Raw genomic sequence first — 15,242 nt, 5'->3', positions numbered from 1 at the left:
GAATTGCAAGCAACAAAGAGTTTCCAGAGCATTTGCTTGTGATTCTGTCCCCGGAGCACTGTCATTCTCATCCCCAGGAACTGGGCGATCTCCACTGTCGGATAATTAAACCATTTTGTTTCGACTTGCACGTTGTTGTGGGGGGAGGGCAGAGTCCATTCGCTCTTCTGCTGTCTCTCTCTCTCTCTCTCTCTCTCTCTCTTTCGCTGAAAGCCTTGGGGTGAGAGGTGTCAGTTACATTAATACGGGGATTATGAACAGCTTTGATTGTGAACTTTCTCCAAAGGTCTGTTATCGGAGAGACAGAAAGATGCTGTGCTGGCAGGACAGAGAGAAATGAACACCGAGGACTCTTCGCCCAGGTAAATTCACATTGTTGTGCAGCCTGCATGGTGTTCAGAAATCGTCTTCACGCAGCAATCTTACGGAAAGTCTATTGCAAAGTGGGCATCGCTTTCTTTGCTGCGACCGCGCAGCAGTTAACATCTGAGCCCCAAGTGTCCCAGATGAAGAGAATCCGCGTGAAACCTTCACTCACTGAGAGTCATCCCCACGGCCCTGAGCTGAGGGACTGCAGGCAGTCCAACACGGAAGGGACGGTTAAAAATGAACCATTTTTGCTCCCTCAGCCTGTCTGTCCCAGAGACAGGCAGTGGGACGGCATAAACACGTCGCATCATTCTCGCGCAGACAGAAGCCATTTAGCCCATCGAGTCCACGGCGACTGTCTGTCACTTGCCTCTCTCTGAAGTTATTCACAATCGGTGGAATCTGTCCTAATCGTGGGGGAATGTGTCTGAGTCTGACATGCCGACCGTCTTATCACTCACGTCCGAACCGGCGTGGTGAATTACTGCAGGGAATGGACAAAAACGTAAGGCATGCGATTCAACTTTATCAGCTCATTGACATATCAGAAAAGTGGTTTTACGATTCAATTCAGAGGAACTCGACGGAGAACAGGAGAAGACCACTCAGACGTACAGAAGCGAGTCACTTCACTTGAGTGAATTTGGCGAGTGTATCAGTCTGATCCATGTCACTCAGACACGCGAAGTTTTGGGGAGCAGATGCAAAGGCAAGATATCGAACAGGGCCTCACTACAAAGGAAAGCTACTCAAGGAGAGTTTGAGCCATAGCAACAGAGGATCTATGGGCCTCTGGGTTGTGGGGGCCACACGCTTTCACTGCACCACTCTGCGTTTGGTGTGCCCAGTGTTTTCCTCAGAACCCTTCAGCTTTTCGACAGGCGTCTGGCATCCACGTTCCAGACTCATATCAAAGATCTTCACGGCTGTTATGTAATATACTGCTGTGCAGAGGTGTGGAGGCTGTGTTGATATGAACATTCTGTTGGTCGAACAAGACCACCGAATTCAATTGTGTGTCCATTGAATCTGCCCCTTTGTCACAGTCAGACAGGGATTTACTGACCCTAACCACTCCCTGTAAGAAAACGTTCTTCCGAATGTCACTTTTACTTCTTTTCCTCGTGACTTTAAAACGCTGCCGAATCGTTCCTGATCCTTTCAGACGTGGGAACAATTTCACGACATTATTTCCAACCTCTAGACCCCTCATGACTTGGAAAACTTGCCACGCCGGATTTCAAACTTCTGTTCTCCGAGGAGATCTGTCCCAATTTTCCAAACTACCTTCATTGCTGATCTTCCTCAAACACGGGACCACTCACGTCAACCTGTTCAACGTTATCTCCGATCATTTCACTTCCCCGCTTCCTGTCCCATTCGTACTCCAGGGAGCCCAGCCTCGTTTAACGAAAGTGCTTTTTGAGAAGTTTAATCGGGCATTTTTGCACAAGTCAAGTTAAGAAAGCCGGGATCTCTCGCAAGACTGCGCGGTAGAAGACCTAATGCAAGAATCATCCCCCTAGACCAACGAGCCACAGGCCGCTGGCTCCAGCACCTCCTGAACCAGCTGAGACCTGCTCAGTGTGAAATACATTCGCCATTGTTCTCAGAATTGAAGGAGCAAAAGAGTTTCCAGAACAGTGCTTCTCATTCTGTCTCCCTGCTCATTGTGTTCATTTTCAAATGAACAAAACCAGCAGGTCTAGTCCATCTGTGGAGAGAAAGGAGAGATAATGTTTTGAGCCCAACGATCCGTCTTCGGAACTGATGGGATGTGTGGGCGGGTAAAGACCGTGGAAGAAGGTGGACAGGTTCTAAAATGATTGAACTCGGTGTTGGGTCCTGAAGGCAGCACGGTCTCTCCGTAGAAAATGAGGTTTCGCTCTTCCAGGTTGCGCTGTGCCTTGTGGGAGCACTGCAGCAGATCAGACACTGAAATGGTGTCATGGGAACACAGTGGGAGGTTGAAGTGACAGGAAACTGGAAGCTGACGGTTTATGGGAGAAAGGACACAGAACAGGGGATGTGCTACAAAAGTGTATAGAAAAGCCAAGACCAGATCCCGAACTACAACACCAAAACACAGACAAGAGAAGCTGCATTAGGACGCTGTTCAAAAGGGCGACAACACACTGCAGCACTGCCGACCTGTGAAGGGAAGAAGAACACGTCTACAGAGGCTTCACCAAGAACGGATATCACCGCAAGTTCATCCACAATTGCCAAGCAGACAAACAACGGGACGAGGATCTGCCACGACCCAACACACTCACCACTTTACCTTATATAATAAACCTCACAGAACTAATAGCCAGATATCTCCGACCACTCGGATTCATGACAGCCCATAAACTGACAGCCACGCTCAGACAACAACTCACCAGAACAAAAGACCCAACTACATCATTTGGAAAAAATATATAGTTTACAAGATTCCATGCAAAGGCTGCACGAAAACTATACAGTACAGGACAAACAGGCAGACAACTAGCAATCTGTAACCATGAACACCATCTACCCATTAAACACTGTCTCTGGTACCCACACAAACACAGATGACAAGGACGATAAAATCGACGAGGACAGCACAACGGTCATAGCACAACTGAACAGAGGACAGCCAGAGAAATCAACAAACACGGCACTCACCCACGGACTCCACCAGTAAACACATTGACATATGCCAATCACTGCAAAGAACAACCAGAACCGTCAAACAAAAGCAGCAGAAACAGAAACAAATAAATTCCAGAAGACACAGTACAGCAGCGCTTCACAGGTGGCTCCAACGCACTGAAGATGTCACCTCGACAGAGGATGTAACGCCTGCAAATCAACTTCCCAGCTCGGCGAGCTACGACAATCGGCAACCGAGCTACAAAACTTTCCGCAAATCTTGAACGGAAGTGTAATTCCTGTCGAAATTTGAGAGCATCCTGTTTATGTCACTCAGTTCCTGTAAACAAAAACTTTGTTGTGGTTCTGTTCGCCGAACTGGGAACTTGTGTTGCAGACGTTTCGTCCCCTGTCTAGGTGACATCCTCAGTGCTTGGGAGCCTCCTGTGAAGCGCTTCTGTGATGTTTCCTCCGGCATTTATAGTGATTTGTATCTGCCGCTTCCGGTTGTCTGTTCCAGCTGTTCGCTGCAGTGGCCGGTATATTGGGTCCAGGTCGATGTGTTTGCTGATTTAATCTGTGGATGAATGCCATGCCTCTAGGCATTCCCTGGCTGTTCTCTGTTTGGCTTTTCCTATAATAGTAGTGTTGTCCCAGTCGAACAATGTTGCTTGTCATCTGTGTGTGTGGCTACTAAGGATAGCTGGTCGTGTCGTTTCGTGACTAGTTGTTCTTCATGGATGCGGATCGTTAGCTGTCTTCCTGTTTGTCCTATGTGGTGTTTTGTGCAGTCCTTGCATGAGAATTTGTACACTACGTTGGTTTTGCTCATGTTTGGTTTGCTGACCTTCTATTTTTTTGGATTCAGTACCATGTGACCCATGCCGAATACATATTCATGTTCCTGGGGCCAGCATCATTATTGCGTCACAATAGCTGCAGGCCATCACTGGGCATGTCCTATGACGTCGTGTTGGCTGGAATTTCTGGTGACAGTTTTTTAAAGAGGGTCAGGCAGCCCCTGCATCGGGGCTTCCCTTCCTTCCACTTAAGTTCAAGGCCTATCAAACCGAAATTCCACAGGTATGTCTGGTAGCACTTTTACCCGATGTTGGCTAATGATTTCTGCAGACATTTGGTAAAGTTTAAACACGGTGAGAGCCATCGGCTTGCAAACCACGTTCCCGATTTACTCGACCAATACTTAAAGCAGTGATAGTGCTATAAAAGCATCGTATGATTATGGCTGAGAAAGATTGTATTCTGCTCAGTCAGTTCATGTTTCTAAAGCGAGACAAAAGTGACAATGCAAGTGAAACGAACGAAATTGCAGACAGGCTGCCATACCACTCTGTTTGTATCCCCACACAGGGGTGGTTTCTGTGACATGGGTGTGTCTGCAGTGTCTGTGGTCAGACCGTTTACAATGAATGTCCCAGCCTTTATTTTGTTAAAGTCACACTGATAAGGGACAATTGCTATTTCAGTAATTGTAGTCTGAAGCTGGAATTCGCTAACTCTCGGGTTTCGTGATCTTACTGATTTTTTACATCTCAGACTCTTTGGTGCATTTAGTCAGCAAGTCCGGCTGTTCACCAAAATAGTTGTAAGTCGAAATGGAGCAAAATTATAGAATTAGGGCCAGACTTTTCAGGGTACATGCTCAGCAGCACTTCTACACAATGAGTTTGTCAGATGTTTGGAAATATCCTATATAAACGGCAGTGGGTACAGGATCATTTGTCAACTTTAAATCTGAAACAGATTTTTTTTTGTTCAGGAAAGGTATTACGGGACATGGGCCAAAGACAGATAAATGGAGTTAGGCCTCTGATCAGCCATGATTTCTTTGAACGTTGGAACACACTTGAGGGGCTAAATGGCCTACTCATATTCCTATAATCTTAACCGTTTCCTTGTTGCACATTTCCGGCCTGTTATTGGGGACACGATCTGCAAGAAAATATTCTCCAGTTATTTGTTCTTGAAATATCGAATACAGACACACCCAGGCATCTTATACCAATATTCGGACAAACACAGTCACAGAACAGATAACTGATTGAATTCCTGCACTTGAATCTTTAGAAACGTAATGTTCTTGGTTTCCCGATAATGATTCACTTTCCTCAGTCCCAGATGGAACGACACAGGAAAAAATAGAAAAGCGAGCAATGTTCTGGTCCTATAATCTCTAATCTTCTGCTGCCAGTGAAAAACAACAATGTAACGTAAATCGGGGTCGACTGCAACCCGGGCCTAATCTCCCAATGAACCAAGCACAGGCTCAGCAAAACTGAAGGAGATTATGTCCTGATCACGAAACCTGCGAGCAGCGTTGGCAAAGGCCCAAGCGAGTCACCCATAAAAGTCAGTCATCTACTTTCTAAACGTGCTCAACTGCTTACTTTATTTTATAGACCTTTGCAAATCTGAAAGTGAGAATTGGAGATATGTGGTAGCGAGTTTGTGTGTCAGGTTTGCCTGACAGTTTTGTTGATATTGAAGCGAATTTGCTTTCAAATAAAGGCAAAAAAAAGACAAACAACTTTACTTTCAATAAGAGAAACTGAAGAAACTGGATGTTAGCGTTGAGAAAGAAGCAAAAAGGAAGTGGAATCTTAATGATTTACCTGAGGTTTGAGCAGAAAGCATTGAAGCTGTGGACTTCTGCTGATAAATGTATTTATTTTCGTAAATTTTAAGAAGTTATTTTGCCTTGATAAAATAACTGGTCACACCCTGACTATATGTTCGAATACCTCAGTAGTAGAACAAAAGACTTTTATTGTGAGGTCATGAGTTTGACATGCATATTGTGCAATGTTCCCGTGAAACTTTGCTTTTGTGCGGAAAGTTCGCTCTTTCTTCAACTGGCAATCTAATCATATTCAAACTGAGTTTTACTCCCGTTCCTTTTCTTCCTGTCCCCGTTGCTCGGTTATGAGGGAAAGCTGAGAGTGAACGGGAGACAAGTTTGTAGTTGTGCGTTAACGGTGGCACTTGAAAATTGACAGATTCTACTCATGTCTCGAGGCCAATAAATGGCTCAATCACACAATTAGAACAGTCAAGTGTTATGGGAATTAATACCTGTCCATATTAAAGAACACTGAAATGAGTAAGATGTGATTCATTTCGAGGAAAGAAATTAAGAAACTTCGTCACCCAGATTATCTCAGAGCAATCGTTCCGTAAGGAACGTTTTATGTTACTTTCAAAGCTCATGGAACCACTGGATTGTGACCTGATCTGGTACTCAGGCTTTACTAAGTGATTTTGATGCATTTTGTTACAGAGTTGCGACATAGGCTGGGGAGCAATTCCTGTACATAGAGATGAGGAGGGTCGAATAAATGAAACAAGAGGGCGATGCTATAACGAGGACTGTTACCAAATACATTTACCAATCTACGTTCATCGTATCGATTGTATTAGCATCATCAACGCTTCTCATCAAAATAACTCGAGAGACTTTCATCACAATTTTCTGTGAACAGTCATACATTAGCTTTGCTGAATGAACCCCAAATTTCTTGAAGTGGCTCCTTATTTTGGGCCCTGATTATTAATCTCTCTACGCATGGGAATGGATCCTTCCCAGCCGCTCTGTCTCTCATCAATGTGTTTAGTTCAATTCGATCTCCCATCAGCCGCCTCTGTCCTGATCAAATGCAGGGCAACAGGAAACGTTGGGGCTATGGCGCGGACAGGACAATCCCAATACTCACCTTTCCTGTTAGAACTATTCCATGAGAAAGTTTAGACCACAACTTTGGGCGTGTAGTTGTGGCCGAACACTTAAGGTGTTGGCGTAGAGATCCTTTGGGGCTCCCCCGCCCAGGGTGGTAACCTGCTGGCTATGATTTCTTCGCTGGCGATTTTAAATGACTTCCTGTTGGTTGCATTATCGCTCAAACTTCACAAAACCCGTCTCAATAAAGACCCGTTTTCTCATGTCTGGGAATTGATTGCCATGCAGGAAACTCGGGTTCTGAACAAACAACGTATCAGACTCACAACGTCAGCTCTGTTTCCCTTTCCACAGATGCTGCTCGACCCGTTGGCTTTCTGCAGTATTCTCTATGTTTATTAGGCACAAGTGCTGCTTTTCATTCAAGAACTTCAATCCCTGTCCTCTGGTAACTGACTCTGGTCAGTGGCAATTGGTTCTTCTGATCATTAAACTGCCCATTCCCACCGCTTCTTCCTCCATCGTGACCAACAGCCCCAGGAAATCTCCAGTTTTCCTTCTTTGCTCCAAAGCGAACATTCTCCACCTTGGGAATGTCTCCCCAAAATGGAAATTCCTCATCCCTGGACATGAGGCAAGGCGTACAATTGGAAGAGATTTTGGCAAAATATTGTCAGTTAGGAAATGGAAAAATGTTCAAATGTTCATGAAGCAAAACAGAAATCCCAGTCTCCAGCTTTGTGAACCTTTAGAAACACTTTGCGAAGCGGATTTCGAGGACAATGAAAGATGACCGGTCCGATTGAGCAGAGACAGTCCAGACACCGTCCCCTTGTTGACGAGGCCGGGAGGTTGACTCTGATGTTCTTGGCACATGAACTGATCTGAGATAATGAAAGAATTGTCGTTCCTGCACATCATGAATTCAAACCCCTTCTCCCCTGCGAGCCAACGAGAGAACTCGGGAACAGGCAAAACACTGAAAGGCTGGAAGGGCGACGGCCCCGGAGTAAGAAAGCTAGTTCCTCGTGACATGGATGTGTCTGCAGACTGTCCCCGGTATCTCCACAAGAGATCTCCCAGGCTTGATTATGGAAAAGTAAAACTGATAGACGACAATTGTAATTCTCGGTGGGGAGGCTGAATTATAAAATCACCAGGCGATGGTGCAGCCCAAGTCAGCGCCTGTCTCTGTGGCGCAATTGGACAGCGCGTTCGGCTGTTAACCGAAAGGTTGGTGGTTCGAGCCCACCCAGGGGCGGTGTGTTCGCTGCCCTTCTTTGGCTTCGAAGCTGTGCGCTTTTAATGGCGTCAGGAAAATTTTCCCCCAACGGAAATCTTCTCCACAAAGGGGTTTCTGAATTGAATTGATGTCTAACGGAATTGACTGCGTTTGCTGAGAAGACGAGACCAAAAGAGAAACTAGGCAGTTTTGACAGTACCTGTCGGTGAAAACACAATTTTGAAATGTTGCCTCTGATTCTCTTTCCACAGATGTTGCCTGACCTGCTGAGTTCCTCCTGCAATTTCTAACTGAAAGTTCATTTCATCTTTTGGGGTGAAACACCGAAATATCTGCAAACACCATGTGCCGATATTTAACCCTTTCGAATCACTGTGAAGTGATTGTATTCAAACAAACTCTGCGATGATTCACTCTTTCTCAGCTCCATAGGCAGACAGGCCTGGGAAGTCAAGCTGTCAGTGTGGTTCTGTATTCGTGGGCCGAGTGGTTAATGCGATGTACATGAAATCCATTGCGGTTTCCCCTCGCAGGTGTGAACCCTGCCGAGTACAAAATGAGAAATGTCGTCGAAAAGAAAGGGAGCTTGCTCCCCGGCTTCTTCTTTAAGATTCAAATCAGTGGAGGGGGAAAAATATTTCACTCAAATTGGGACTGGTGGGAATCTGCAACCCACTGCCTGTTCGGGTGGAACAAGCAGATACCCGCAGAGCTTCTTTTGAGGCTATGAGCAAAGTGTTTGGAAATGAGACTAGAACAGTGAGGTGCTTGAAATCGTGATCGAAATGAAGCAGGCACCTGAGGACAAGGGTGTTTCCTTTGCCAGTGAAAGATACTGCTTCACAAAGTTGGGCCTGTGGAAGGGAATCAGTGACGGTGATTATCTTTGGTTGTTCACCTTGTGAATGAACCCATTGCTACGCATGTCCGTGTTAACGTCAGAACTCTGCAGCATGGTCGCGTTAGATACGCACAGGACCGGGGCGCAATGGTTGATGCATCTGACTCCACCGACCTGTTTGAAATGCAGCTCACAGCTTCTTCACACACACCAATTAATCTTCTCATTGTCCTGAAGCCGGCACACGGTTTGAATTCCCGATCTGCGGGAATGAGAATCCTTTCACTGTCTCGCGTCAGTAAATGTCCCTGAGAACATCGGAGTCAACTCACAGCGCAGTCAGATGAGGGGAAGCTGAAATAGCCCCACATGCTGCTCACGGGCACATTTTATTCTCCCCAACTCAATGCCTCAACCACTGCGGCTCCTGGGAGTGGAAAAGAAACAATCACCAAAACCCAGTCTAAGCTCTGTGAATCTTCAGAAAATCAGCAAACGTTCATCCCTTCGGATTTTCTATCCTGGGCTGACAGGGATGGGTTTTGTCACTCTTTTGTAGGACATTGCAAGTGGATGTTTTGCAAAAAAGCACCACAATGCAATCTGCTTAATCAGGACCTGGATGTTTTCGGTCTTTGAATGTATGTGTTGTGCTCCAGAACTTTGCTGTTCACAGTTTATAATACTTATCTTCCCAGTCCCCTGTATCACTTGTCGAAAATGTTTAATTTGTGTCTTGTAATCCTTTCACTGTCTGCTAATGAGGATAGCGTTTCCGTGTTTTACCTAAATTATCTTGACCTTGCATACCTCAAGCCTCAAGCTAATTTCACGAGAAACCTTCTCCTGTTCAGAAGCCAACTGTTCATGATGGCTCTGTTACTTGTCACGTGTCCAATTTCAGATCGATGTTGTTAATGTCCCTTATACTCCTTCAGATCCAGGTTTCGCTCACAGGGCTAGAACAGAACTGTCACCAAATACATTTACCAATCGACGTTCATCCTATCGATTGTATTAGCATCATCAACACTTCTCATCAAAATAACTCGAGAGACTTTCATCACAATTTTCTGTGAACAGTCATACATTAGCTTTGCTGAATGAACCCCAAATTTCTTGAAGTGGCTCCTTATTTTCGGCCCTGATTATTAATCTCTCTACGCATGGGAATGGATCCTTCCCACCCGCTCTATCTCTCATCAATGTGTGTAGTTCAATTCGATCTCCCATCAGCCTCCTCTGTCCTGATCAAATCCAGGGGAGCAGGAACCGTTGGGGTTATGGCGCGGACAGGACAATCCCAATACTCACCTTTCCTGTTAGAACTATTCCATGAGAAAGTTTAGACCACAACTTTGGGCGTATAGTTGTGGCCGAACACTTAAGGTGTTGGCGTAGAGATCCTTTGGGGCTCCTCCGCCTAGGGTGGTAACCTGCTGGCTATGCTTTCTTCGCTGGCGATTTTAAATGACTTCCTGTTGGTTGCATTATCGCTCAAGCTTCACAAAACCCGTCTCAATAAAGACCCGTTTTCTCATGTCTGGGAATTGATTGCCATGCAGGAAACTCGGGTTCTGAACAAACAACGTACCAGACTCACAACGTCAGCTCTGTTTACCTTTCCACAGATGCTGCTCGACCTGTTGGCTTTCTGTAGTATTCTCTGTGTTTATTAGGCACAAGTGCTGCTTTTCATTCAAGAACTTCAATCCCTGTCCTCTGGTAACTGACTCTGGTCAGTGGCAATTGGTTCTTCTGATCATTAATCTGCCCATTCCCACCGCTTCTTCTCCCATCATTACCAACAGCCCCAGGAAATCTCCAGTTAACCTTGTTTGCTCCAAAGCGAACATTCTCAACCTTGGCAATGTCTCGCCAAAATGGAAATTCCTCATCCCTGGACATGAGGCAAGGCGTACAATTGGGAAGAAATTTTGGCAAAATATTGTCAGTTAGGCAATGGAAAAATGTTCAAATGTTCATGAAGCAAAACAGAAATCCCAGTCTCCAGCTTTGTGAACCTTTAGAAACACTTTGGGAAGCGGATTTGGAGGAGATTGAAAGATGACCTGTCCGATTGAGCAGAGACAGTCCAGACACCGTCCCCTTGTTGAAGAGGCCGGGAGGTTGACTCTGATGTTCTCGGCACATGAACTGATCTGAGACATTGAAAGAATTGTCGTTACTGCACATCAGGAATTCAAACTCCTTCTCGCCTCCGAGCCAATGAGAGAACTCGGGAACAGGCAAAACGCTGAAAGGCTGGAAGGGCGACGGCCCCGGAGTAAGAAAGCTCGTTCCTCGTGACATGGATGTGTCTGCAGAGAGTGGGATCAGACTGTCCTCAGTGTCTCCACAGTAAATGTCCCAGACTTTATTTGTGAAAATTAAGACTGATAGACCACAATTAAAAAGCTGAAAGAACTGCGGATGCTGTATATCAGAAACAAAAAAAACAGGAGTTGCCGGTGACCCTTCCACAGAACAGATGGTGATTGGGAAAACGTTGGTTTATCTGCAGGAAATATTGTAGGAGGAAGGCGGAGGCAGTAAATGACAGATCGGGACAGAGCCCAAAGCGGGGGAAGAACTGTTGGACAGGAAAGGGAGTTGATAACGATCTGTGTGGGAGGGTGAATGGAGACTGTTCGTGGCTAAGAATAGGTAGTGTGTCATGACAGACTACGTGATAACAAGGCTTGGTGTGTGTGGAAGAGACGTGGATACTATGGATTTCAGACCCTTGAATTATTGATTTCGAAATTGGGATCAGAGGGATGCCCAACCTCGTTTTACGAAGGTGCTTTTTGAGAAAATTCAACAAGCACTTTCGCACAAGTCGTGAAACGCGGGCTCGTCCGCGATTGGAACCTGGGATCTCTCGCACGTCTGCGTCGATGAAGACCCAAAGTGAGAATCATACCGCGAGACCAACGAGGCACACGAAGGGCGCGCTAACGCCCCAGCCACCGCCATACCTCTTGAACCAGCTGAGTCTTGCTCAGAGTAAAGTCCAGTTGACATTGAACAGGCTGGGGCTGTTTTCTCTGGAACGTCGGAGGTTGAAGGGTGACTTTATGGAGGTTTACAAAATTATGAGGGGCATGGATAGGATAAATAGGCAAAGTCTTTTCCCTGGGGTCGGGGAGTCAAGACCTAGAGTGCATAGGTTTAGGGTGAGAGGGGAAAGATATAAAAGAGACCTAAGGGGCAACATTTTCACGCAGGGGGTATATGGAATGAGCTGCCAGAGAAAGTGGCGGAGACTGCTACAATTGCAACATTTAAGAGGCGTTTGGATGGATATATGAATAGGAAGGGTTTGGAGATATATGGGCCGTGTGCTGGCAGGTGGGACTAGATTGGGGTGGGATATCTGGTCGGCATGGACGGGTTGGACCGAAGGGTCTGTTTCCATGCTGTACATCTCTATGACTGTATGAACAGCTGCTTCTCATTCTGTCTCTCTGCTGCCGTTTGCCCGTCCCGAGGAACCGGGCCCTCTCTACTGGCAGAAAATTCAACCGTTTTCTTTCTAAACTTTTCTCTGACACCGGAGTGACCGGTGACAAGTATTGCCCTCCTCAACATATGGTACGGAGAACAGGAGAAGGCCCCACAGACCTCCACGAGTGTGTCATCTCAACTCTGCATACTGGGCCTGTGTATCAATGTGAAATATTTACGTCGAAGTTTTTTGGGAAGCAGATGAGAAGGCGAGGTGCACAACAGTGCGCCGTTATACGGGAAAGCTGCTAAACTCGACATTGAGTGAATAGGGAAGATGGTTTCCCTTCTGGGTTATGCGCCCATCGCGCACCGGCAGACATATCACCGACGAACAAATATTAACTCTGTCTAAATTGCCACATTCTGTTTTTACGAACCGTGATTTCACTCAGAAGCAGAATTTACCTGCTCCCTCCTGAATATCCTTCCAGGCTCGAACATACCTTGGATTGGGATGTTCCTTATAACGTAGATTGGTAAATGTATTTGGTGACAGTTCTGTTCTAGCCCTGTGAGCGAAACCTGGATCTGAAGGAATAAAAGGGACAGTAACAACATCGATCTGGAATTGGACACGTGACAAGAAACAGAGCCATCATTAACAGTTAGCGTTTGAACTGGAGAAGGTGTCTCGTAAAATTAGCTTGAGGCTTGAGGTATGCAAGGTCAAGATAAATTAGGTAAAACACGGAAACGGTATCCTCATTAGCAGACAGTGAAAGGATTACAAGATGCAAATTAAACATGTTCGACAAGTGATACAGGGGACTGGGTAGATAAGTATTATAAACTGTGAACAGCAAAGTTCTGGAGTACAACACTTACATTCAATGACCGAAAACATCCAGGTCCTGATTAATCAGATTGCATTGTGGTGCTTTTCTGCAAAACATCCACTTGCAATGTCCGACAAAAGAGTGACAAAACCCATCCCTGTCAGCCCAGGATAGAAAATGCGAAGGGATGAACCTTTGCTTATTTTCTGAAGATTCACAAAGCTAAGACTGTTTTTTGGGGATTGCTTCCTTCCTTTCAACTCCCAGGAGCCGCAGTGGTTAAGGCGGTGAGTTGGGGAAAGTAAAATGTGCCCGTGAGCAGCATGTGGGGCTATTTCAGCTTCCCCTCATCTGACTGCGCTGTGAGTTGGCTCCGATGTTCTCAGGGACATTTACTGACGCGAGACAGTGAAAGGATTCTCATTCCCGCAGATCAGGAATTCAAACCGTATGCCGGCTTCAGGACAATGAGAAGATTAATTGGGGTGTGTGAAGAAGCTGTGAGCTGCATTTCAAACAGGTAGGTGGAGTCAGATGCGTCATCCATTGCGCCCCGGCCCTGTGCGTATCTAACGCCACCATGCTGCAGAGTTCTGACGTTAACACGGACATGCGCAGCAATGGGAACATTCACAATGTGAACAACCAAAGATAAGCACCGTCACTGATTCCCTTCCACAGGCCCAACTTTGTGAAGCAGTATCTTTCACTGGCAAAGGAAACACCCTTGTCCTCAGGTGCCTGCTTCATTTCGATCACGCTTTCAAGCCTCTCACTCCTCTGTTCTCATTTCCAAACACTTTGCTCATAGCCTCAATGGAAGCTCTGCGGGTATCGGCTTGCTCCACCCGAACAGGCAGTGGGTTGCAGATTCCCACCAGTCCCAATGTGAGTGAAATATTTTTCCCCCTCCACTGATTTGAATCTTAAAGAAGAAGCCGGGGAGCAAGCTTCCTTTCTTTTCGACGACATTTCTCATTTTGTACTCGGCAGGGTTCACACCTGCGTGGGGAAACCGCAATGGATTTCATGTACATCGCATTAACCACTCGGCCCACGAATACAGAACCACACTGACAGCTTGACTTCCCAGGTCTGTCTGCCTATGGAGCTGAGAAAGAGTGAATCATCGCAGAGTTTGTTTGAATCCAATCACGTCACAGTGATTCAAAAGGGTTATCTATCTGCAAACGGCGACTCTAGTTGTTTCATCCCAAAAGATGAAATGAACTTTCAGTAAAAAACAAAACTAGAAATTGCAGGAGGAACTGAAAAGTTCAGGCAACGTCTGTTGGAAAGAGAATCAGAGACAACATTTCAGAATTCTGGTTTCTCCGACAGGTACTGTCAAACCTGCCGAATTTCTCTTTTGGTCTCAGCTTCTCAGTCCCTGACGTAAGACATTAATTCAATTCAGAATCCCCTTTGTGGAGCAGATTTCCGTTTGGGGAAAATTTTCCTGACCCCATCAAAAGCACACAGCTTCGAAGTTCAGGAAGAGCAGCGAACACACCGCCCCTGGGTGGGCTCGAACCACCAACCTTTCAGTTAACACCCGAACGCGCTGACCAATTGCGCCACAGAGACAGGCGATGGGATGGGCTGCACCATCACTTAGGGGAGGCTATTAGTGAATTCATAATTCAGCCTCCCCGCCGAGAATTACAATTGTCGTCTATCAGTTTTACTTTTCCATAATCAAGCCTGGGAGATCTATTATGGAGATACCGGGACAGTCTGCAGACACATCCATGTCACGAGGAACTAGCTTTCTTACTCCGGGGCCGTCGCCCTTCGCGCCTTTCAATGTTTTGCCTGTTCCCGAGTTCTCTCATTGGCTGGCAGGGGAGAAGGGGTTTGAATTCCTGATGTGCAGGAACGACAATTCTTTCAATGTCTCAGATCAGTTCATGTCTCGAGAACGACAGAGTCAATCTCCCGGCCTCTTCAACAAGGGGACGGTGTCTAGACTGTCTCTGCTCAATCGGACCGGTCATCTTTCATTCTCCTCTAAATCCGCTTCCCAAAGTGTTTATAAAGGTTCACAAAGCTGGAGACTGGGATTTCTGTTTTGCTTCATGAACATTTTTCCATTTCCTAACTGACGATATTTTGCCAAAATCTCTTCCCAAGTGTATGCCATGCTTCGTTTCCAGGGATGAGGAATTTCCATTATGGCGAGACATT

The 15,242-nt window shown here is 46.1% G+C and overlaps 1 non-coding gene across 1 annotated transcript; it reads left to right on the top strand.

Annotated features, from left to right (window-relative positions):
- Nucleotides 1-7,869: 7,869 nt before the first annotated feature.
- On the top strand, nt 7,870-7,943 carry trnan-guu (transfer RNA asparagine (anticodon GUU)). Its single transcript has one exon. It is a non-coding gene; the product is annotated as a tRNA-Asn (tRNA).
- Nucleotides 7,944-15,242: the final 7,299 nt, after the last annotated feature.

Source organism: Chiloscyllium punctatum, chromosome 36 (genome assembly GCF_047496795.1).
Source record: "Chiloscyllium punctatum isolate Juve2018m chromosome 36, sChiPun1.3, whole genome shotgun sequence".
Taxonomy (NCBI): domain Eukaryota; kingdom Metazoa; phylum Chordata; class Chondrichthyes; order Orectolobiformes; family Hemiscylliidae; genus Chiloscyllium; species Chiloscyllium punctatum.
The sequence above is the reverse complement of the archived record's forward strand: the minus strand, read 5'-3'. Positions and strand labels throughout refer to the sequence as shown.